The sequence below is a fragment of the Sciurus vulgaris genome (genome assembly GCF_902686455.1).
Source record: "Sciurus vulgaris genome assembly, chromosome: 5".
NCBI classification, from domain to species: Eukaryota; Metazoa; Chordata; class Mammalia; order Rodentia; family Sciuridae; genus Sciurus; species Sciurus vulgaris.
In genome coordinates, this window is record NC_136465.1 from 160,720,584 (window position 1) to 160,743,654 (window position 23,071).

Consider the following 23,071-nt stretch of genomic DNA (forward strand, 5'->3'; position numbering starts at 1 on the left):
TACACCTTCATTAAATAATGGTGACACTGACCTGAAGTTGCCTGTGTGTGGCTGTCTGGGTCGATTCTCAAGATATCCCAAGTGCCCATACCAGTGCCTGCACCTAGTATTCCCTAAGCATCGAAGAGTGAGGTAGCAGCTGGGTATGAGGCCACCAGTGTCACAGACAGCTGCTTATTTACGGCCAATCATATATTTAAATTGTGGTCACGGGGTCTACAAGGCTGGAATTAACCTTCTTGTCTTTTCCTCACAGACAGAGATGTGAGTAGTGGGAGTTATAACCTGTCCTCCGCAACAACGGGCAGCTACTACAGTTGTGTCAGCCAGATCACTATAGGTAAGCAACCGAGTCAGCTCGTTTTACAAAAATGGTTGTTGCCTGGAAAGGCGGGGCTGGAGGGGCGGGAGCTAAAGAAGGAGTGCAAAGAAAATATGCATGCGTAAGCATATATTTTCAGAATTAGAGCAATTGCCTGTGGACTCTCACCTTGTTGGGGTGCCCTCTTGTGGATTCTTACTGCTTTTGAGTAGAACTGAAGGAAGTAGGATCCAGGGACCATCGTGAGCTGTTCTTTCGTAGCTTTCCAACTTTTTATCATTTGCTTTAACCCTTTTGTTCATATATCACATGAATTATTATTTACCTAATATTACAATAAACTTACTTTTTAATATTGATCTATTTAAAAAAATCAACTTTTTATAACCACAGATAGAAAATGTGTATTTGCTGTAAGAGTAAGGTAAAGCATGTGTGCACACGTACGTACAGCCGAGAAAAACAATGCTGGATGTGGTGGAGCATACCTGTAATCCCAGCGACTTGGGAATCTCAGGCAGGAGGATCACAAGTTTGAGGCCAGCCTCAGCAAGTTGGTGAGACTCTGTCTCAAAAATTTAAAAAAGAACTGATGTTATAACTCAGTGGTAAAACACCCCTGGGTTCAATTCCCAGTACCCAAAACCAAGCAAACAAACAACACACACACACACACACACACACACACACACACACACACGCGCGCGCGCTAGAAACAAATCAATGTTACTAAACGTTAACTGGAAATTATTGTCCACCAATGCTCAGAGTAAAAATCTGCTGTTTCTTGTTTGAAAAGCATGCTAAGCAGGTGTTAGAATAGTGCTACAAACCAAAGTGAGACATTCTCCTTATTAGGATCAAAATCAGGTAAGGAGAATTAGGGATAGAGTTCTCATCATGTCACTTTCCACCTTAGTAAATGCACTTGTGTGCCTCCTGTAGGTGACGTTTTTGGAGCATTAAAAGGCATTCCACGCTTTGAGGAATCCTTTATACCAGCTACCCCGACTCCTGACTTCTCAGAAACAAAATCTCCATATCACAGCACATGGCTGACTTAGAAGTCTGAAGCCTGCATTTTGGGCCATCTTGTTCTCTGTGCATCCCCCCTTGCCATGGAACCCCACAGAGTCTGCAGTACAGGGGCAGAACACTGTGTTGACCCAGCCTCCCTCTCCATTTCCTTCCTCCTCTATCTTAAATGTGGTTTTATTTTTGGTCAAAAAGGGAAGGGTGACCCTCATTACTTTTCTATTTGTTGAATTCTTCCTATCCTTTCTACTTCCTTTCAAAATTTTCACGATTCCAGAATCCGGGGTACTGACTTAGCAGAAAAATAAATAATGGTGATAATTATAGCGAACGTTTATTTTGCACTTACTATTCGCCAACTGTTCTTGGTTCCTGACATACATTATTTAATCAGAACTTCAAGAGGAAGGTACCAATATTTCTTCAGTTTATAGATGAGGAAACTGGACTTTTTTTTTACCACCTAGTTATTAATGTATCCAGGATTTCAATCCAGGTCTGTTTGACATGAAAGCCCATGTTTTAAAACACTATGTCATAGTTTCTCAAACTCCAGCAGTATAGATCCCTGAAGAAAAGAAATAATAATGTTGAGCCTCTAACATTGACTTAAATTCTATTATAAGATTCTTTATTACATTCACATATAAAGCTAAACCTTGACACTTTATATTCCAAGTAGCCACAGAAATCAAATCAAATTTAAAACACTGTAAAGCAAAAAAGTCTCAAATTAGTGACCCTTAGGTGATTTTTTGCTGTTGCGACAAAAATATATGACTTAAACAATTTAGAGGAGAAAAAGTTCATTTTGATTCAGTTTCAGAGGTTTCAGTCCATGGTCTGCTGGCTCTATTGCTTAGGGTCTGAGAAGAGGAAAGCTATCATGTTAGGAAGGCATGGTAGAGGACAGCTTCTCAACTCCTGGCAGCCAGGAAGCAGGGCGGGGGAGGGGCAGGGACAAGATACAGTCCCCAAGGGCCTGCCCATAGTGACTTGCTTCCTTCAACCAGGTCCCACCTTCTATAGTTCCAATGATGCCTTCAAATTATTAATCCATTGATGAGGTCAGAGCCCTCATAATCCAACCAGTTCCCCCAAAAGCCCCGTCTGCACTTGACTGCATTGGAGACCAAGCCTTTAATACATAATCACTGGGAGACACTTCATACTTAAACCATAGCAGTCACATTAGCTTAATATGAGGTATGTTATCACTTTGCTGGAATGCTGTCATGGTTTGTAATGCAGCATGGTACTGGCTGCAGTGGTGAAGGACCTTTGAGTGCAGTGCATCGTCACCACTATGGATTTTATGGTGACTCTGCAATGCTGTCATTGTTTTCTGTTCATCCCACTGTGAAATCTGTTAATGCCCACTCATGTGAGGTGATTGGATCTTCACTTGGTGTGAATGCACCTTGACATATCCATCTCTCTCCTCATTAAGTATATCAGTTGGTGCCAACCCAATGGAAACAGAAGCAAATCCAGGCACAAAGATTAAGTGGCAGAACTTGGTCCAGAATGTGCAAATTTTTAAATGACTAACTTTTAAATGGAAAGCAGTGACAATTTAAAAATTCTTGTGGAGAGCTTGTAGACTCAGGTTTGAAAACACTGGATAGCCTCAAATATATACCTACATATCTATATCTATCTATATCTATATTATATCTATCTATCTGTCTATCTATCTATTTCTATCATCCATCTATCTATCTATCTATCTATCTATCTATCTATCTATCTATCTATCTATCTATCTATCATCTCACCTGTAATGGGGACCTCATTTGGAACTAGAGTCTTTGCAGATATCAAGTTAAGATGAGGTCATACTCTTAGAGTAAGCTGTAAACCAATATGACTGATGTCCTTATGATAGAAGGAGGGACACAGAGACATAAGGAGAATGCCATATGATGATGGAGTGATGTGTTTATAAGCTGAGGAACACTGGATTTCCAGCCACCAGAAGCCATGAAAAAGGCAGGGAACAGATTCTCTTCGAGAGCCTTCAGAGAGAATGTGGTCCTCCTGATATTGTATTTCAGACATCTACCCTCTAAAACTAAATTTCTGTCATGTTGAGCAATCCAGTTTGTGGTACTAGAAAACCAACCTCTAAGGGGAGGTGGGTATGGAAGATACTTGGTCTTCTCCAAAGGTGATGGAGGAACCCAAAGGCCCTGGAACCCTACTTCAGTTCCCGGATGCAGACTGACTGAGACCATAAGTAAGGTTATTATTTCACATAATGGAAGACAGGAAGCAGGCCTGTCCTTAGGACAGGTTGATGAAACTGCTCAGTGGTGCTGTGATAGGTCTTCCTTTCCTTGGTCATTTTTCTCTATAGTGGCTCCAGAAACTGCATTCAGACAGCAGTGATCAGAGGTAAAAGTGTATTGGTGTCTTCCTTGGCTTTCACTGGAGGGCCCAAGAAACTTGCCCCTGAGGATCCTTAACAGATTTCTATTAACTCATTGGTCACAACTGTGTCCCATGACCATCCTTGACCCAACCAGTGACAAGGAAGATGGCGTTATCTCCAACCCTACCAGCTCACTTGAGGTTCTTCTTGGGAATGAGAATAAGGTAACCTGCCCTGGTGTCACAAAACTTGTGGGGGCGCAACAGATTCCCAAAGAAAACTGTGAGAATATTGGAAGGAAGGAGGTGAGTGGATTCTGCACAGGCAACAGGCAGTGCCCACTGCCCACCATCTGCTTTTGCAATGTTTATGGTAAAAGTGGTAAATAATTAGCAACCTTAGACTCAAAGTGCTAGAGGGAGTACTCATCTCTGACTTATTTAGGGAGTTCTTTCTGAAAAACCTCTTGCTTTCTTTCATCTCCTACACTTTAGCCTTTCCCTCCAGAGTAGTCATTTCACCCAGTAGTGTTGTGTGTGGGTATTCCATGTATGAAAACAATACTCCTGTGGATTCCCTACTAATGTGGTTCCTATAGGAAACTATGACCTTCCAAAAACAGAAGTGTCAAAAAATAGAATTGGAGAATATCATGCTAAGTGAAATTAGCCAATCCCAAAAAAACAAAGGCCGAATGTTTTTCCTGATAAGTGGATAATGATACAAAATGGGGAAGGGGGATGAGGATGAGAGAAGAATGGAGGAACTTTAGATTACATAGAGGAAAATGAGAGGGAGGCGGGGTGGGGGTATGAAAGATGGTGGAATGAGACAGATATCATCACCCTATGTACATGTGTGATTACACGAATGGTGTGAATCTACATGGTGTACAACCATAGAAATGAAAAGTTGTACCCCATTTGTGTTCAGTGAATCAAAATGCAGACCGTAAGAATCAAAACAATAAATAATAAAAAATAAAATAAAATTCCCGGGACAGAAAAATTACTCTGAAATTGATGAGGCTGTTGGACAATTCCTTATTTTCTGGTCACAAATTCTCATTTTGCCCATTTGTTAGATTGAAGAGTCTTATAGGTAATTGACATCAAATTTTTTCTCAAGACAGCTTAAAAACTTTATATGTTCCTTCCATGACTCCTTTCACAATTTTTAGGGCCAGTGAATGATAGTGTTGATATCAAATTTTAGGAGAATCAAGACCTGTGTTTCTACCTTGCTCCCCAAGGGGAGACATGAGGGATGAGGGAGAATGTGATATTCCTATTACTTGCCTTTTAGATGACAGCAGTTTTCCTGGTGGCTGTTCCTTCAAAGTACTTTGACTTCATCGCTACTTTCAAATTTAGACTCATCCATTTATATTTTATCATAATTATACAAATCTTGTCATAGCTCATTTGTATCAATAATATGGATTAAAATATTTGCTAATGAACTCCATTTGTAGAATAAATGATGTGATAATTTCCAAACTAAAAAAAGGATTGTTTGCTATGTGAACAGTATTTTTTCAAAATTAAGTATATGCTATAAATTAGCCATAATTTTATAAAACAAATGGTAAAACCTGAAATTGTGCAGAGTGCAGAGTTAGTTTCTTAGAACCTTAAATTTTTTCTTTTTAAAAATTTGAAGTAAAAGAATATGTATTTGTTAAGGGAATGTGAAGAATCAGGTACTACATATCTGTTTATTTATTATATTTAGGGTGTACAGTATGATGTTTTGATATACCTAGTGAAATGATTACTACATCCAAGAAAATTAACATATCCATCATCTTACAGTTTGTGTATTTGTATGTGTGATAAGAGCACCTAAGATCATACTCTTAGCAAATTTTCAGTATACAATACAATTTTATTCACTACAGTCCTATGTTCTACTTTAGGTTTCTAGAGTTATTCACCTTATATAACTGCAACTTGATGCCCATGACCTATGCCTCCCATTCCTTTCCTACTCTCCTGGCAACTACCATTTTACTCTGTTTCTATGTATTTTGACTTTTAAAAAATTCCACGTGTAAGTGAAATTGTGCAGTATTTTACTATGTGTCTGAGTTATTTCACTTGGTATGAGTCCTATGGTACTGTTCTCCAGGTTCATCATCTTGAGGTAAATAGGAATTTCCTGTATAAAGCTAAATTTTATTCAATTTTTTATATTTGCCTGTGTTTATTCATTCATCTGTTAAAGGAAATTTAGTTCTTAGAGACTTTTTAAACACATGCTTTCATGGTGTGCTCCATTCTTTACAATAATTCCAGAGAATGTCAGGAAAATAGAAGGAAGAGGATTTAAGCAAGTTTCTGAATGAAACAATAAGGCAAGAGGAAAACATGGTCCTGTAATTATTATTCTTATAGAAGGATTCTCTGGTTCAAATGGAAGGCAGTGAGTTTTCACATTTTTAATGAACATAAGGAGCATCAATTTAAATGAAATATTCTAGAATTTAATTTCTGTGACTCAGTACTATTTTAGAAGTTATGGGAGATTCAAGAGTATTGATCACAAACTTGCATCAGAACTTCAGTTCAAGAAACATGATCAGGCTCAGTTTTGGGGCCACAGGCATTAAGTTCTGTCTTTTACAGCATCTCTGGCTCCATCCTAGTTCTGAACATTGAGAATTTGTCTTCTCATTGGTCATCTCCAGGGGTTTCATATCCCTCACTCAAGAAAGATGCACTCACACTCACTGCATAGGATTCATATAGGACCTTTTAGGAAGGTGACCAATCAAGAAGAGTTGAAACAATTCTGTCAGCATGTTGTCAGCATTTCCTGTTCCTTGAGCATTCTGGTTCATTAAGATCTCTTTGTGAAAGATTGTTTAGAAAGAGAGATAATATAATGGAAACTTTTCAGGGAACAGTCCTATTATGGTGCCATGTCCTGAGCTGCTTTCCTCTTCTGCCTTGATATTCTGCCTCATCTTGGACTAAGAGCAATGGAGTTGGCCATTTATGGACTAAAGCTTCTGAAACTATGAGCCCACAAATAAACTTCTCCTTCTCAAATTGTTCTTTTCGTATCTTTTGGTCACAGCAGCTAAAAACATGACTAAAGCAGAAATTGGTATTGAGAAGTGGGGTTGTTGTTGTGACTAACCTGGCCTTGTGGTTCAGAAGCTTTTGGAGCTTTTTGGAATTTGTGGGAGGAATTTTGAAAAATTTTTGAATTTAGAGATGCAAGCTTAAAAGTTTAAGATTGTTGTAAGCAGAGCTTACTGGGCAATTCTGGGAGCTCAAAGGCCAAAATGCTGGTAGTATTGTGGAAAGTAATGATTGGGCTCTAGAGGTTTCAGAGGAAAAGAAAGGCTCTATTGGAAACTGGCCTGGAAGCCATTGATGTTATATTCTGGCTAAAAAGTTGTCTGCATTTTTTACTGTGTCCTAAGACTTTCTGTGAGGTTGGCTTTAAAAATGATCGATTTAATCTGGTGGAAGAAATTTCTAAGCAGCATAACATTCAGGTAGTGACATGGCTATCGCTGGTGGCTTTTCACCATGTTTATTGTGATTATCAAGAGCAGAAAGCAGTGCAGAAAGATTGGAAAAAGTTGCAGCTTGGCCAGAAAACCGTGAGTAAAACTGGAACTAAAGAAAGTATGGTTGTTAAGACAATATAGCCACTGAAGAAAACTAAATACTTTACCTAGAAATAGTAGGAAATATGACTTGAGGTCATCTCAGGAATTGGCAAGACCACACCCATCTCAGGCTTAAGGGTGTAAAAATAAGAATTCTTTTGAGAAGAGACCAGTGGGGTACCCTGCTTGCATAGGAGGGTCGAGGAAGTTGTTTTACCCACACGCTCAGAGGCATCTGCAGCTGTGGTACCTGGAGACAGCTACTGCTAGAGATGATTTGTTAGATCTTGGCAGCAACCATGTGGAATGCAGGATGCTGGAGTTAGGGAATAATGGAGACTTTCACCAAGATTTCAGAGGAAGGTCTAGGAGGCCAAGGAAAGTGTGGCAGGGTTGGAGTCTCAGGAGGCAGCCCCTGATACAATGGTATGTGAAGATATAGAAATGCCTGCTGAGAAAAGGTATAGGAATTGAACAGAGACAAGCCAACAGAGAAGCCATATGGGCTGCAACCAGAAAGAAAATAGGGGCAGAGCTGCATAAATCCTTTGGAGAGAACATCAGGATGCCATGTGCCCCAGATGCTAGACATAGAGCTACAGGATTTGTTTGGCCAGCTAAATTTCAGTTTTGCTTTGGTCCCATACCTTTTTTCTATCCCCCTATTTTTGCCTGTGAAATGGAAATGGTTACTGTGTGCCTATATATATTGTATAATGTAACTTACTTTTGATTTTTACAGGAGCTCACACTTAGAGTTTGCCTTGAGTCTCAGAAGAGACTTTGGACTTAGACTTTTGGCAATCTTGGAATTAAGACTATGGGTCTCTTGGAAATGGACTAAATATATTTTGCATTGTGAGATGGGCATGAGCTTTTGGTGGTCAGGGGCAGAATATTACAGTTTACATATGAGGTGTCCCCCAAAAACTCATGTGTGGGACAATGTAAGAAAGTTTAGAGGTGAAATTATTGGGTTATGAGAGTTTTAATATAATCACTTCATTAATCCCCTGATAAGGATTAATTGGATGGTAACTGTAGGCAGGTAGGGTATGGCTGGAGGAGGTGGTTCCCAGAGAGCATGCCTTTGGGGTGTATATTTTGTCTTTGTTTAGTGGAGTTCTCTCTCTGCTTCCTGGTAGTATGTCCTGAGCTGCTTTTCTCCTCCATACCCTTCCACCATGATGTTTTCCCTCACCTTGGGTCAGAGAGCATTGGAGTAGGCAATCTATGATGAAGACCTCTAAAACCATGAGTGTCAAATAAACTTTTCCTCCTCTGAAATTGTTCTTGTCAAGTCTTTTGGTCACAGCAATGAAAAATATGACTAAACAATCCCCATGTACAGCTCCCAGAATCCCTGTTGTTGCCTGCCCTCTTAGTGAGAAAGTATGGCTTGGTGTCACAAAGCACCTGCATTATCTATTGTGAGCCTGGCTTGAATCTTGTCATTTCTGTGCCTTATTGACTTTGGGGAAAGTATAATATCCCTCAGACTCAGCTTCCTCACCTGTCAATGGAGATAATAGTACCTGCTGACAGTACTAATGTGAAATTTAAATGAGGTGGTGCTGGTCGATCTCTTAACACAGTGCCAGTAAATGCTAGAGAGTTCTATTATTTTTAGTAGATCTGTTATTTAACCATGGTGAAGTGGATGGGTCATTTCTAGACCTCGCTCATGACTTCAGTGTGAATGACTCCTAGATTTTTGACTGTGGTTCCATTTCTTCTGACCCTCATTTCTACTTTGTTTTTCAGCTTCCTGCTAGACAGGTCTACATGGGTGTGTTCACTAAAGCTCAAATGCCTCCTATCTAAAATCACACTTGACTTCCCTCAGTCCTTGAAAAAGCCAGTCCTGATTGCCGCAGTTAGGGTGAGAAAATCCAACATCCCCTTTGTCATGTCTTCTCTGACATCTTGCCAGTGAGGGATGAACCTACCTGGTAGCCAGAGGTTCCTTCCTTCGCATATAAGGGGGGCATCTCTCTTGCCTCCTTTACCTTCCTCATGCCAAGACTTTAACTTGGTCCCCTAATAACATTCACCTGGCCTGTACTCAGCAGTCACTCGCATGGTCTCCTTGAGGCTGGATTCTAAGGGGAACTTAGTGAACAGAGAGTGATGGCTTGGAGTCCAGCTTTTGGTGGCCCAGACTGGTGGGGAGGGAAGGAGGGAAGAAAAGAGCCAAAGAGGAAATGAAAAGCTGGGAGGAAACTGTGAAGATGACAAAAGCATCCTCCAACCTGAGGGAGGTTCTATTCATGAGAGAGACAAGCACAGAAGAAATAAAACTTGGCTATAAAGTGAGCAGGGCAAGTGTGATCCATATCTTGTCTAAGAAGTTTCCAGCGTGGTGTATCTGTGCTCCAGGTACCATGGCTCAGTCTCCTCCCTTACTGGCCCTCCCCATTCAGGACTGTCTTCCCACACACCTCCAGTCCCTGCATTCCTGCATCTGTCACTGGCTGTCACTTTGACATGGTAAGTGAGCTTCCAATAAGGCACAGTAGGACAGGGAGGGGACCAATGGAGGAAGAAGTGATGATTCTGACTACTTTTGCTGCTGTTAATTTGATTATATCAATCACCATTGTATGAACCTTGAAGAATATTGCTTTGCCTTCCAAATAAAATCGAGTTTAATTACCTTAGCATGTAAGACCCTTGACTGACATTTTTTGTGGCTGTGACAAAAAGACCTTACAAGAGGAGGAAAAGTTTATTTTGGCTCATGGATTCAGAGGTCTTGGTTCATAGATGGCTGACCCCATTTCTCTCTGGTCCAAGGTGAGAGAGAACATCATGGGTGTGGTGGAGGAAAGCAGCTCAGGACACAGCAATAGGAAGCAGAGAGTGCGCTCCACTCACCAGTGTCAAAATATGAATCCCAAAGACAAACCCCCAGTGATCCTTCTCTTCCAGTCACGCCCTACCCGCCTACAGTTACCACCCAATTCATCCATATTGATGGATTAGGTTACGACTCTAATAATCTAATCATTTCAACTCTGAAAGTTCTTGCATTGCCTCACACATGATATTTTACGAGCTGCCTCACATATAAACCTTAACACCTAATTGTCATTCTTGTTTCCTTCTGATTGCCCGTATATTCCTGTGCTCTGTATCTAGGAATGTAAAAGCATACAAGGGCCAGGCACGGGTGGCAAATGAGTGGAGCTAGCTGGGAGAGGCACTGGAGAGTAGTGGGGACTGTGGCAGGTTGGGGCAATGACAGGAAGTGGCACTGTCATTGCTCTGACAGTTGTCATGTGGGAACGCCATGCAGTGTTTAACAATATTCAGGAGAAGATCAAAAGAAGACAGAAATTGGTACTTTTGTGAGAGTGCTCTAGATTTTTGTTTTCAATTTTAATTTTACTTCAAATTATTTAAAAAAGTAGAATAAATAGAACACATTAACACAACATATTTGCACCTTTGGTTTCTAGGCTGCAAACTTTGTCTATAGCGCAAGTTTATGCCACCTTCTTTGTGACCTAGTCCCTCCACCTGGCATGGTTCTCTCTCCCCTGAACCCCTGGAGGGCACTTTCTGTCCTACTTTTAATCTGTTTGTTTCATCTTGTTTTGTACTATAGTTAGTTGCAGTTTAGGGGAAATAGCATAGATTTCGGAGTTAGACATATCTGGGCTTAAATTTTGCCTTTGGCACTTGCTGATTGCTTGATCTAGGCCAGGTTGAGATCCAACTTCCTCATCTGTAAAATCAAAATAGTAATACTCCCCTCGTACAATTGCTAGGAGGATTAAAGACCAGTTATGCAGAGTGTTTGGCATACAGATAGTCTTTACTTATGTTTCATTGGAAACGCAAGTGTTATCTCCTTTATTAGACTCTGAACTTCTCAAGGGCGATGACTGGGCACCTAGCTTGTAGTGTGTATTTAATAAATGTATGTTGGACAAATGACAAGATCCATCAAGTATGACATTGTCTGCCTGTTTATTATTTAACATGCATCCTTATTTCAAGTGATGTTTGATTTGACTCAGAGTTAAGACTTTGGGAAATACAAAAACAAATATGAGATTTTGCTTGCAGCTACTGACCTAATGTGTTTATTTCACAGGTTATGATGTTGCTGGACCTGTTGCAATTGGGCTCACACACTGGAAAAATCCATATGCACAAGGAAGACCCACCCTCCCATCAGATCTGCCCCTCTTCGTCTCCAAAGATGCAAGTATCCCTGTGTACCACCGATCCTTCACCTGCAAGACTGACTTGGCCACACCTTTGTCTTGTCCAGCCTCATTGTCCATCACTCCAGTGCCTTCTTACAGCAGCAGCAGCCAGGAAACCCTGAGTCAAGACACGACAGGTAACAGTGTTGGCTTCCTGTTGTAGGTTCAGGATGCTATATCTAAGACATCATTCATTTGCCTGCCGAACAAATTTCATCTACACTTGTACTGAAGTGATGCTATGGACTTCAACAATACCTCCATATTCACTGGCTTTTTGCTTAGCTATCCCAGAAGGAAGGTTGGGTGTGTTTGGAAATATGTGATCTGAGTATTAGTTCTATTGGGTAAAATCTCATTTGGAAATCATCTCTGAATCAGAATTCCAAGGTTGTATGACCTTTTTCTTCTTCATTTATTTGATTCTCTATTTAGTGATAACATAACCTACTTTGGACTAACCTCTTATATTCAAAGAAGTCATTGTGTTAGTCATTTTTTTTTTTTTTGTCACTGTGACCAAAACATCTGACATAAATACATTAAAGGAAGAAAAGTTTATTTTGGCTCATGTTTTTAGGGTTTTCCATCCATGGACAGATGACTCCATTGTTTGGGCCTGAGGTGAGGCAGAATATTATGGTGGAAGGCACATGGTAGAAGGCTGTTTACCTCATGGCAACTAGGAAGTGGAGAAAGGGGGAGGGGAGGAGCCAGTGACAAGATAGACCCTTCTCGAGACCTACTTTCTCCAACTAGGTCCCACATCCCATATCCTCCACCACCTCCCAGTAGTCATTTAGCTTTCAAGGGAGTAATCCAATGACAAGGTGAGAACCCTCATGACCTGATTGTTTCCTATAAAAGCTTACTTCTGAACATTGCTGCATTGGGTACCAAGCCTTCAAACATGAATATTTGGGGGACACTTCATATCTAAAGCATAGCAGTCATTGAAAGTTCATTTGAATCCTTAGTTAAAGCAGTTCACATTGCTCCATCAAAATGACCCATGTCAGGGGTCTGCAAAGCACTGCCCACGGCAGATCTGGCCCGCTGAGTGTCTTTGTATAGCTCAAGAACTAAGAATAGTTTTAAATGGTTAGAAAAAAAAAACTTTAAAAATATTTTGAGACATGAAAATTACATAAAATTTAAATTTCAGCCTTCATACATAAGATTTTATTGTGACACAGCCACACTTATTCATTTATATATTATTTATGACTGCTTTTGTATGACAATGGCAGAAATGCATAATTGTGAAAAAGAATTTATTGCCCACAAAGTCTACAATATTTGCTCTCTGGCCCCTTTCCATAAAACGTTTGCCAACCACTAATCTATGTAATTCTTGGAAGTCATGACTTAAACAGCCAGAGCAAGAAGAATGCTCATGACATGCTGCCTGAAAGTTTGTCACTTATATCACACTGATATTGGTTGTAGAAAGTTCTACCTATGCAAAAAATGGCCCTTTAATTTTTTTTCTTTATCTCTAAAGTCTGGATTATAGGTTTAAATGATGCAGAATCTATACTGCCACATTTTTCTTCTATAGGTAATGGTTTAGTCAAATACCCAATGTGTGATTCCTTTCTGGAAATCAGTCTTTGCTGGATTTCCATGACTCTCAACAGTTCTCACTTGCTGCCACCTAGAGTCAGACTTGGATATTGCCAAAGTTCCAGACCATAAAAAAGCAATCTCTAAAAGCGGAGATGTTAAGGAATCTCTGTTGAACTGGTTAAAAATGAAGATTCCCAGGCCCTGTCCAAGGGAGGCCGTGTCCATGGCACAGAATGAGCTTCAGCAATCTGCCTTCTGAAGGCTTCTGCTTACTGGGATTTCAATTCCTCAGGTTCCCATACCTCGAGGGACCCCCTCCAGCGGTTAAATGACTAAATCAGAATTACAGAGACTAATATTCAGAAGTGTTGGGGGAACATTTTCATGAGTCAGCTCTGGACAAAGCTAACCATCTTTCCGATTGTCCTGATCTAGGGTCACTTTGAGAGCAGAAAATCCACGATCCGGTGTTTGAAAAATTTTCCATATAGCACGTTTGAAATCTCCTAGATTTTAATCTTATCATGAAGAAGAATAACTCTGCTTGCTTTAGTTTAATGACATCTGAAGTTAGGAAATAAAGTGTCTTTTTCGGCCAGGGTTGCTGAAAGTTTATGGCATTTTGCAGCAAAAAGAAATGTGAAATGGCAGCTGCCATATGAGCATTTTATCACATTTCCCTGTGAGCTGGCTTTTTTCTTTCCACAGAGCACCATCCCCAGAAGCAATCTAAATTTTTGGAGGAGGTTTCTATTTTTAACTTGTAGGTTTTCAAAAACAAAATCAAAGCCTGTAATTTTCTTCATTTCTGAGACCTTTCTTTTAGCAATAAAATATTGATTTTTTTTACGAGTGGCTGCTTATCATTGTCATTATCAGTATTATCATCATCACCACCACTACTACTCTTTGTGTCATTATAAAGTACGACTGAACATCTAAAGATGTACTACAAAATTCTGTGATGTGATAACATTTTATCCTAGAAATTATAGACGTTGGTGTAATTTCTGTTAAGTCTCAAAAACGTATGTAGGCTAATTTTTGCATTTCTTTGATTTCCTACGGCAATTTATTGATTTCAATATGTATTTTGTGTGAAAGTTTTATTTCTTCTTCTTTGTTTTTTAAAAAATAAAGTTAATATTTATTTGTATTCTTTTTTCTTTTTTTTTTTTTTCCTTTGTATATGTATCTGTTGCTAGTTGGAAGAAAATTCTGGGGTGAATCCATTCAACCCAACCAAAATGTCTTATAAATTTCAGACTTTCCAGGCATCCTTTCACAACTCTAAGTTCTTTCTTCTCCAGAAATGTTAGAATTGTTGTAGAGGAACTGAAAAGTTTTAAGTTCATGAAACTGTACAATTATTTTTTGATAGTTAGAATTTTTTTATGTTTAAGAATTTCCCAAACCACATTCAAAAATGATTTTTCCACTTGTAAAACCTGCCACTCTATAATTCTAGAGGGAATTTAAGAAATACTAAATGACTAGAGCATCCTGAGTTCTTATTTAGCTGTTTTTACTTTTGCCATAATCTCATTCCGTCATCTGTTCCCTTCATTGAGTGACTAATTTGTATAGTAGTTTCTCTTGTATTAGACTTTATTTAACCCTGATTGCTACCTTATGCAGTGAACAACCTGTGGAACTCTGCAAAGTGGCCTAGGGAGGCTTATTGGTACATGTATGAATATGTGAGAGCTCTAAATTCCTGAGTTGTGCATAACTGGTAATGCCATGAATTTGTCTGAGATGTAGAGTTCCTTAGAAGAGGTGAATATTTAGTAGCATAAATTCAATGTCTTTCAACAAATTGTGACAAGATACTTTCAGAATTGATGCCAAAGGAAACAGAAGGTTTTTAAATTTCAGAGACAAGAGTGCCAAGCACAGTGATTTTGCAACTTGAGCTCATGTGACCGTGAAATGTAGAGTAATCTGACCTTTCTGGGAGACCTGTGTGCTCATGTGCTCCCTTGTAGAGATGCCCAGAGACACTCTGACCTGCCTCTGCTTGATACAGTATGTCTGGCCATTCTAAAGTCTTTCTGATTGTTTTCCCAGCTAAATCTATAGGGTAGAATAATAGAATGTCAGTTGTCCTCGATAAAAAAAACAGGACATTATAAATCAGAAACAATTTCTAAGCCATTCTATTTTAACTGTTTCTCTTATATAAGGTAGAGCTGGGTAAGTTTTGTTTTAATCTTCTCTGACAATCTTTGTCTTTTAATTGATGTATTTGGATCACTCACATTTAATGTGATTATTGATAGAACTGGATCAATATCTGTCATATTGTAATCATTTACTATTCATTTATTTGTGTTCCTTTTCCCTCTTTTTTACCCCCCCCTTTTTTTTTTTTGCTTATGTAATATTTTTAAGATGGAATGGCATCTATCTCCTTCTCTCCCTGCCCTTAAAATTTTTCTTCTCATCAAAATGGCTCTGAAGGAATATTTCAATTGAAATCATATGCTATAGCTATAGAATAAATTTCCTGGTTGGGTTTATGTAGAATGTGGGTATGAGGGTTAATGTGCTTAAGTTAGGAAATTGTAACAGGTAAAACCACCTGTTATGGCATTTATATGCTTTCGGAGAGTGATTTGTGATTTGCTGGCTAGGTAGAAATCAAACCACAGTAGAAGGGCAGGCAAGGGTGAATAGAGGTTGATGAAGTGAGGAACTGGTATTCCAGTCAGTAGGACCGTGTGGAAAAGCTGATTCCAAGGACACTGGGAGTAAATGTTTCCTTCACCTTTGTTATGGTTTGAATCTTAAATGTCCCCCAAAAGCTTGTATCTTAAAGGCTTGGTCCCCAGATGATGGTGCTATTGGAAGGTGGTGGAAGCTTTGGGAGGTGGGGTCAGATCTCAGGAAGTAGGTCACTGAGGCTATACCCTTGAAGAGGGTATTGGGGCCCTCTCTGTCTCTCTGCTTCCTGTCTGCCATGAGGTGAGCAGCTTTGCTTTACCATGTGCTCCCCACCATGATGCTCTGCCTCACTACTGACCCAAAAGCAATGGAGCCAACTGATCATGAAACCTGTGAAATCATGAGCCAAAATAAACCTTTCTTCTTATTAAGTTGTATATCTCAGGTAACACAACATTTAAGGTCAAGCCCTGAATATATCCATGGATATATTGTTGCACTTGGTGTTTAGGTTCTCTGGGACTGTTTATTATTTCATTTTGGCATCCCGTGGTTAATTGATGCTTGTTAGCAGGCCCAGAATCTTAACTATGTATATCCTACTTTGAGAAAAATCGACATAAATTGGGACTGCCTGTACTTGAGAACTAAGATCATTGCAGAAGTTCATTTGAGAAGAGAACTAGCTAAGAAAAATAAATCATAGAGCTTCCTTCAAGTTTCCTGTTTTCCTAAATTTGACTCATTGTTCTTTTCAGAATTCAAAGTCATACCCTATCATTTAATTTCTGCTCTAGCACAATCCTATTCATTCCTTCTGCACATGTGGTCATTTAGTTTTTGAAGACTAAAAACATCAGTGAATCAAGGAATGATTAATGGCACATGAGGACAAGTCAATTAAATGAAGTAGCTATGAAGTTGAGGATTTCTGATTTAAGAAACTGAAGAGCTTGAATTAAAACTGCATTGTTAGATTTAGAAAGAATGATATATTTTAGAAACAAACAGCATTAAGATGCTCCAGTAAAGCCATCCATTCACCCAGTCATCTAAACTCTACTCAATGTGTGATCCATGAGAGATAAGAAGGCCTGAGCTGGGATTGAGCAAAATAGTCCGAAAGAAGTGGATGGGAGAACATTTTGGAGATAGCTTTAGTGCACATGGTGATTAATGGTATGTGGCATGAGTAAATGGATATCCCAAATATTTTTCAATTAAATTAAAACTGAAGCTCCGTAGTTTGGACTAGTGATTCTCCAATTTTTAATGTGAATATAAATTACCTGGGGATCTTATTAAACTGCTGGTCCTAGTTCAGTGAGTCTGGGTAGTTGGTGATAAGTGTCTGCATTTCTAACAAATTCTCAAGCAATGCCCGTGATTCTGGTCATGGAGGTTGGAATTTAGTACAAGGCACAGATATAAAATATTATACAAAAGGATGTGTGGTCAACAAAAGGCAGGTGCTATGAAGGAAAGGAATAATCCTCTCAGAAATATTGGGCAATATTATTCAAACATGCCTCTGTGTACTCAAAACAGCACTCTGGAAAGGACATTTGCTTCACCAACAGTTGTAAGTGGGAGGTCTGCTTATACTCTGTTATGGGAAATTTCTGATTTGTGAGACATGCGTTCTCACTTTCCCAGAGACATTGTTTACACACTAAAAATCGAAACAAAAGCCCCAGACATGGAACTGTCTAAAAAGGGAACTTTTAGCTGTCTTAATTCTAGTTCCCTGGAAATAGATTCCGAGCCACAGATGTATGTGCAAGAAGTTTACTGGGTAGGACCCTTGGGGTGAGAGTGCGTGTGTGGGGTGTGTGTATGCAGGAAGCAGGAGCGTGGAGAAAGCATGACTGGGCAGAAGGAAGATTTGAGCTGTGTGAGCCAATCACACGGGAGGTCTGGGGCTGGGACGGTCCTCAAAGTTGTCCCACAACAAAGCTCTTGTACCTTCTCATTGCCAGGATGCAAGCTGCTGCAAGGGAGGGTATCGACTTGCGAAATTCTCTTTGAGAGCAACCCACTAGCTAGTGGAGTGCAATCCACTCCATCAGCTGAATAAATTGAAGCAATTTAGAAGATAGAAATGGGGAAGCAATTAGGAAAGCATAGTAGAATTCTCAATTAAGCCATACTAAGAAATTTACCTAAATTTTTTCAGGCCTTTGATAGGAGATGACAGGCAGCTTGTATGTTGGGGTGCCAAGTTGAAGCAGGCTAGGGTTTTTGAGATCTGGCTCATCAGAGGTCATCTACTGAGATTGTGGATGCCAGTTTGTAAATTATTTTGCAAGACATGGTTAAGAAGAGTATCTGAGATCTGAGCTTTGTAGAGAAAGAGGCCTCACATCTGGACACCTTTTCCAACCACCAGAAACTGCTGAGCTCCTGGATTCTTGTTGCAAAGTGGTACCAAAAGGGTTGGAAAACACCCTCTGATCACTGTGCTCCTGGTTATAAGGCTGTGTGCTTTGGAAATTGTACAGTTTTTGTCATTTTTAGGCAGATAAGAATGCAACTGATTTTTAGTTGTAGTTATATGATGGGAGAGTTAACTCTATATTTCTGTCCCTGGTAATGTAACTCATTCATTTATTCAGCAGCTTTTTCCTCGGTGCCTACCATATTAGGTGCTGGGTATTCCTGAGTGACCCAACAGACATGGTTTCTTTCTTTATGGAATGACAGTGGAGCAGACTAGTACAGGAGACAAATATCAAAAAACTACATAAACAAGAAACCTTGATTAGCTCCATGAAGACAAAAAATACCATAAGGGAGAATCTAGAAGGGTTTTTAAGATGGGGAGTCTGAGGATGTGGCAGTAAGTTGAGAGAGGTCTGTAAAGCTTTGGTGAGAATGTGGGTAGGAGACCAAAGAGCTGACTGCTTCTGCCAGATCTTCTCTCTGTCATGTTGCCTTTACCAAAAGGACCTCATCTCCTTGAGCATCAATTTCTTAATTTGTAAATAGGTACTATTATGAGGCCTCATTTAAATGAGATAAAATAAGCAAATTTGTTTTTAAAATCCTAAAATACAAGGCAAAAGCTGTTATTTCTATGAATTACCTCTGTCCACTCCACCTCATATCTCCTGGGATGGACTTGGATACTAAATGTGGTTAGTATTTATATGCTGTATAACTCCTTTTTTTCAACTTGTGACTTTTAATTTTTTTAATCAATGTCTAAAGTACAAAATACTTTCATATTGTGATTTAATACTACTACTTCTGCCCCCACCCTTACACAATATACCTGGAAAAAAAATCAGGAAATAACACTTATCCTTATTTGTCATGTACTCTGATATTTTTCATTTCATTCAATTCTGTTCTCTATAGAGTGCTAGCTAAGGTCCATTAACATGGTGTCACTGCCTACTAATGAATTGAAAATCATAATTTAAACACCATTGATCTAGATAATATACTGCCTCGAATCCTTCTGAAAACATACTGGGTTTGTAGGAGCAGTTTGTTTTCTGATGTGTACATGAGTTCTGTCATAGAAGGAAATGATTTCTCTTTGAAGACTAATTATTAATGTTCATTTAAAAAAAATCTATGATGCCACGTCAATGACACCATCTTCCAATGTTGGTCAAGCAGTAATGCCTCAAAGAATCTCTGTGTTCCCTACAGTTCTCATGGTTCTGAGAATTTTTGCCACAAAGAACTGTATCCATTAATCATTATCACAATAAACTTGCATACCTAACAAGCCCAAAACAAAGTTATCATATGGCACTAAGCATTTACTCATGCATTCAGGATCAGCTGGGAGTTGACTAGGTGACTGCTGATCTTGGTTGGGCTCATTCAGTGTCTTGGAGTTGGCTGGTTGCTAGCTGATCTAGGCTGGCTTTGCTGGAGAAGTAGGGATGACTCAGGTGTGCATCCTCAAGCAGGCTAGCCCTGGCAAGCTCTCATGACAATGGTAGAGGAACAAGAGAAAGGGTCATCTCAATCATCTCAATCATCTTCAAGTTTCTGCTAGCAATACATTTGCTCATATTCCATTAGCCAAAGCCATGTCACAGAGCCCTGAGTTAAAAATGGAGTGGAAAATCTCTCTCGCTCAGTGGAGCAGCCCTGCAAAGCTACATGACAATTGCATGTGTAATTAGGGAATTGTGAATAACTGGGAATGATGACCCAATCTATTGCAGCCTCTCTCTCTCCCCCTCCCCTCCACACACATACATGGTCTCTCCTTGACTCTAAAGAGGTTTTTCGCTTGAGTAGATCTCAGATCTGAGTCCTTAGGCTGGACCAGGGGGATTTATGTAAAACATACTTCATGCTGTTCTCCTCTTAGTTAGATTGTCTTTCTCTTTCCTGTTTCTACCCAAACTTTCTTATAAAGACCCCTCTCCCCAGTGTGGATCATCTTAGGAAAATAGAGGCTTATAGACTGCATGTTCTGCCAACATACAAGATGGGCCTGGGCCTACTGGGTCCTAGCTGCCAGTATAATTTAAATTAGGCCATAAACCAGACTGTATTATTTAGCTTTTCATCACTGTGAACAAAGTCCTGATAAGAGCAACTTAGAGGAGGAAAAGTTTAGTTTGGGCTCATGGTTTTGTGACTCACTACATGGTCAACCAACTGCATTGCTCTGGATCTGAGATGAGGCCGAGGATTCTGTGGATGGATGTGGAAGAGGAGAGCTTTACAGCTCATGGCAGCCAGGAAGTAGAGAGGGTGAGCAAGGAGCCAAAAACAAGATATAATCCCCAAGGCATGCCCCCAGTGACCGCCTCCATCCATTCCAATTATTAATCCATCAAATGGATTAATCTACTGATTAGGTTAAAGATATCATAATTTAATGATTTTTGCCTCTGAACATTCCTGTATGAGCTTTTTGAAGGATATTAAAGATCCAAGCCATAACACACTCATTTTTTTACTCATTTTTTCTAGTTCTTCCTAGTAAGAGATTTATACCCTTGTATCATAGTATTTTGGAGTGATTCATGAAGTTAGATATCTAAATGAGAGATATTTTAATGAGTAAAGCTAACAATAGTATTTATCAAAAAATTGTCCTTTGTTCTAACTTTTCCCCTAGGAGTTAGCCCTGAATTTCTACCTGTCTGTTGGACATTGCTACCCTTATGTTCCACATGCACTTGTCTAAACCACTTCTGTGTTCTGTTTCAATACACTGAGTCACCACCCTCCCTGTTTCTCAAACAGGAGCAGAGAGTCATCTTGAACGCCCCTCATTCACCATCATTACCTATTAGTTCTTTTTTCTCTTTCGAATAATGGTTGCCACTGTTATTCAGCCAGACACTGAAATTTTTTTTTGTTCATTTATTGGGCCAAATTCTTTGCTAGGAACAGGAGATGTGAAAATGACTAAGACATGACTCTCTCTCTTTGAAGGTTAGCATCTAGTCAAAGAGGTGAACTGTGAACATATAACTCACAATAAAATGTGGGACTATGAACAAAATGTTCTTTTCCACCCTTTCCCACATCTAATTGCTCATCAATTTTTGCTCACTCTGTCTCAGACATGCCCTCAAATCTACCTGCCTTCTCTTTATTCCTGTGGTCATTGCCCATGCCATGAATGAAGGTTTTCTCCCTTTTTATCTGGGTTGGGCTCTAGCCTCCTGCCTGGCTTCCCTGTCTTCACTCTTCCCAATCTATTCTCCCCTCCCCACCATTTGCTGTCATTATCCAAAACAGTGATCCAAATCTGTTGTTCCTTGGCTTAAAAATCATCCTTGAGCTTGAAGGTTCCTCAATAAGCTTTAAACACAGAATTACCAAATGACCCAGCAATTCCACTCCTATGCATATACCCCAAAATAATTGAAAAGTAGGTGCTCAAACAAAAACTTGTAACAAATGTTCAGAGCAGCACTATTCAAAATAACCAAAAGGTGGAAACAAATACATCAACTGACAAGTTGATAAACAAAATGTCCTGTATACATACAATGGAATTGCATTCAGTCAAAAAATAATAAATGTTGATGTGTTGATGTGTTGATGTGTGCTAAGTGAAAGAAGCCAGATGCAAAGGCCACAAGTTGTATGATTCTGTTTCTATGAAATACGCAGAATAGGCAAACATATAAGGAAAGAAAGCAGAATAGTGGTTGCTAAGGGTGAGGGGAAGGGGAGAATGAACGACGACTATTTAGCGTGTCTAGGAGTTCCTTTTGAGGTGATGAAAATGTTCTGGAACTATAGTGTAGTGGTGATAATTGCACATATCATGAATATTCTAAATTTCATGAATGGTAAATTTTATGTTAAGTGTATTTTACCACAATAAAATAAGTTCAACCCTTCCCCCTCCCCATATGCCCAAAATCCTTCAATGGCCCCTTACCCACCTATAGTTTCTATACTTCATAACACTGGGTTCAGGGTCCTCATGGCCTGGTCCTGCCTGTCTGAGGAGCTTCATGTCCCCCGAGCAACCTGTGTTCCAGGTCTATCTGGTGTACTGTTCATACCCTTTACTTATGCTGAACTCACCTGAAGTGCCCTGTTTCTTCTCTTCTGCATGATGAAATTTAAGGTCTGGTTCAAATGCCAATATCTCTGTGAGGGCCTGCTCATGCCACCTTCTTCCTCTGTGAGCCTATGGCAATTTAGATATTAACTACAGGGAATCTTGGTTGAGTGTGTATCTTTACCTTGCTAGATGGCGAATGCCATGCAGGTAGAGAAAATGTCTAATTTTCTCTACCAAATGTCCAAATTTGGATCCCTGTGGTCTTGTGTGTGTGTGAGATACATAATCATTGATCAATAATTATTGAATTAAATAGTTTGATTATCTAAGTCTTAATTCTGTCCTCAAACTAATTCTGTATCCCTAATCCTTAATTTAAAATGCTGTAACAATCACTATACTTTGAGTGATATACTTTGATATCGGAGATAATCATCTCCCATTATCTTCCTCTAATTACCATTAACTGTCTTGGCCTTAATAGATTTCTTTCTAGTTTGCTAGCACCTTTTCAGTCCAAATATTTGTTTTCCCTGCAGTTGGGGCCCTCATTTTCTTTCACCTGCTCTCAAATTTGCCGATATTGTGGCCATTGTTCTCCTCCCTCCCTTCTGTATACAAAGTCCTTTGAAACCTTCCCATTTAACCATTTTCCCTGTTCTAAGGAAAGTGTGATGGGACATTCTTACAATGTTATCGAGGATCACTGGGTCTTTGAATGACATGGTTTGCAAAGAGATTTTGGGTGGTTAAGCAT

At 39.5% G+C, this 23,071-nt stretch overlaps 1 protein-coding gene across 1 annotated transcript in view; it reads left to right on the forward strand.

Moving 5' to 3' along the window:
- The first annotated feature begins 259 nt into the window (after positions 1 to 259).
- Positions 260 to 23,071, forward strand: part of ANO4 (anoctamin 4) — a 377,561-nt gene continuing 354,749 nt past the window's right edge. Inside the window, exons 1-2 of the mRNA XM_079141368.1 lie at positions 260 to 340; positions 11,459 to 11,710. The gene's annotated coding sequence lies outside the window, so the exon portion shown is untranslated. The remainder of the gene's footprint in view (positions 341 to 11,458; positions 11,711 to 23,071) is intronic.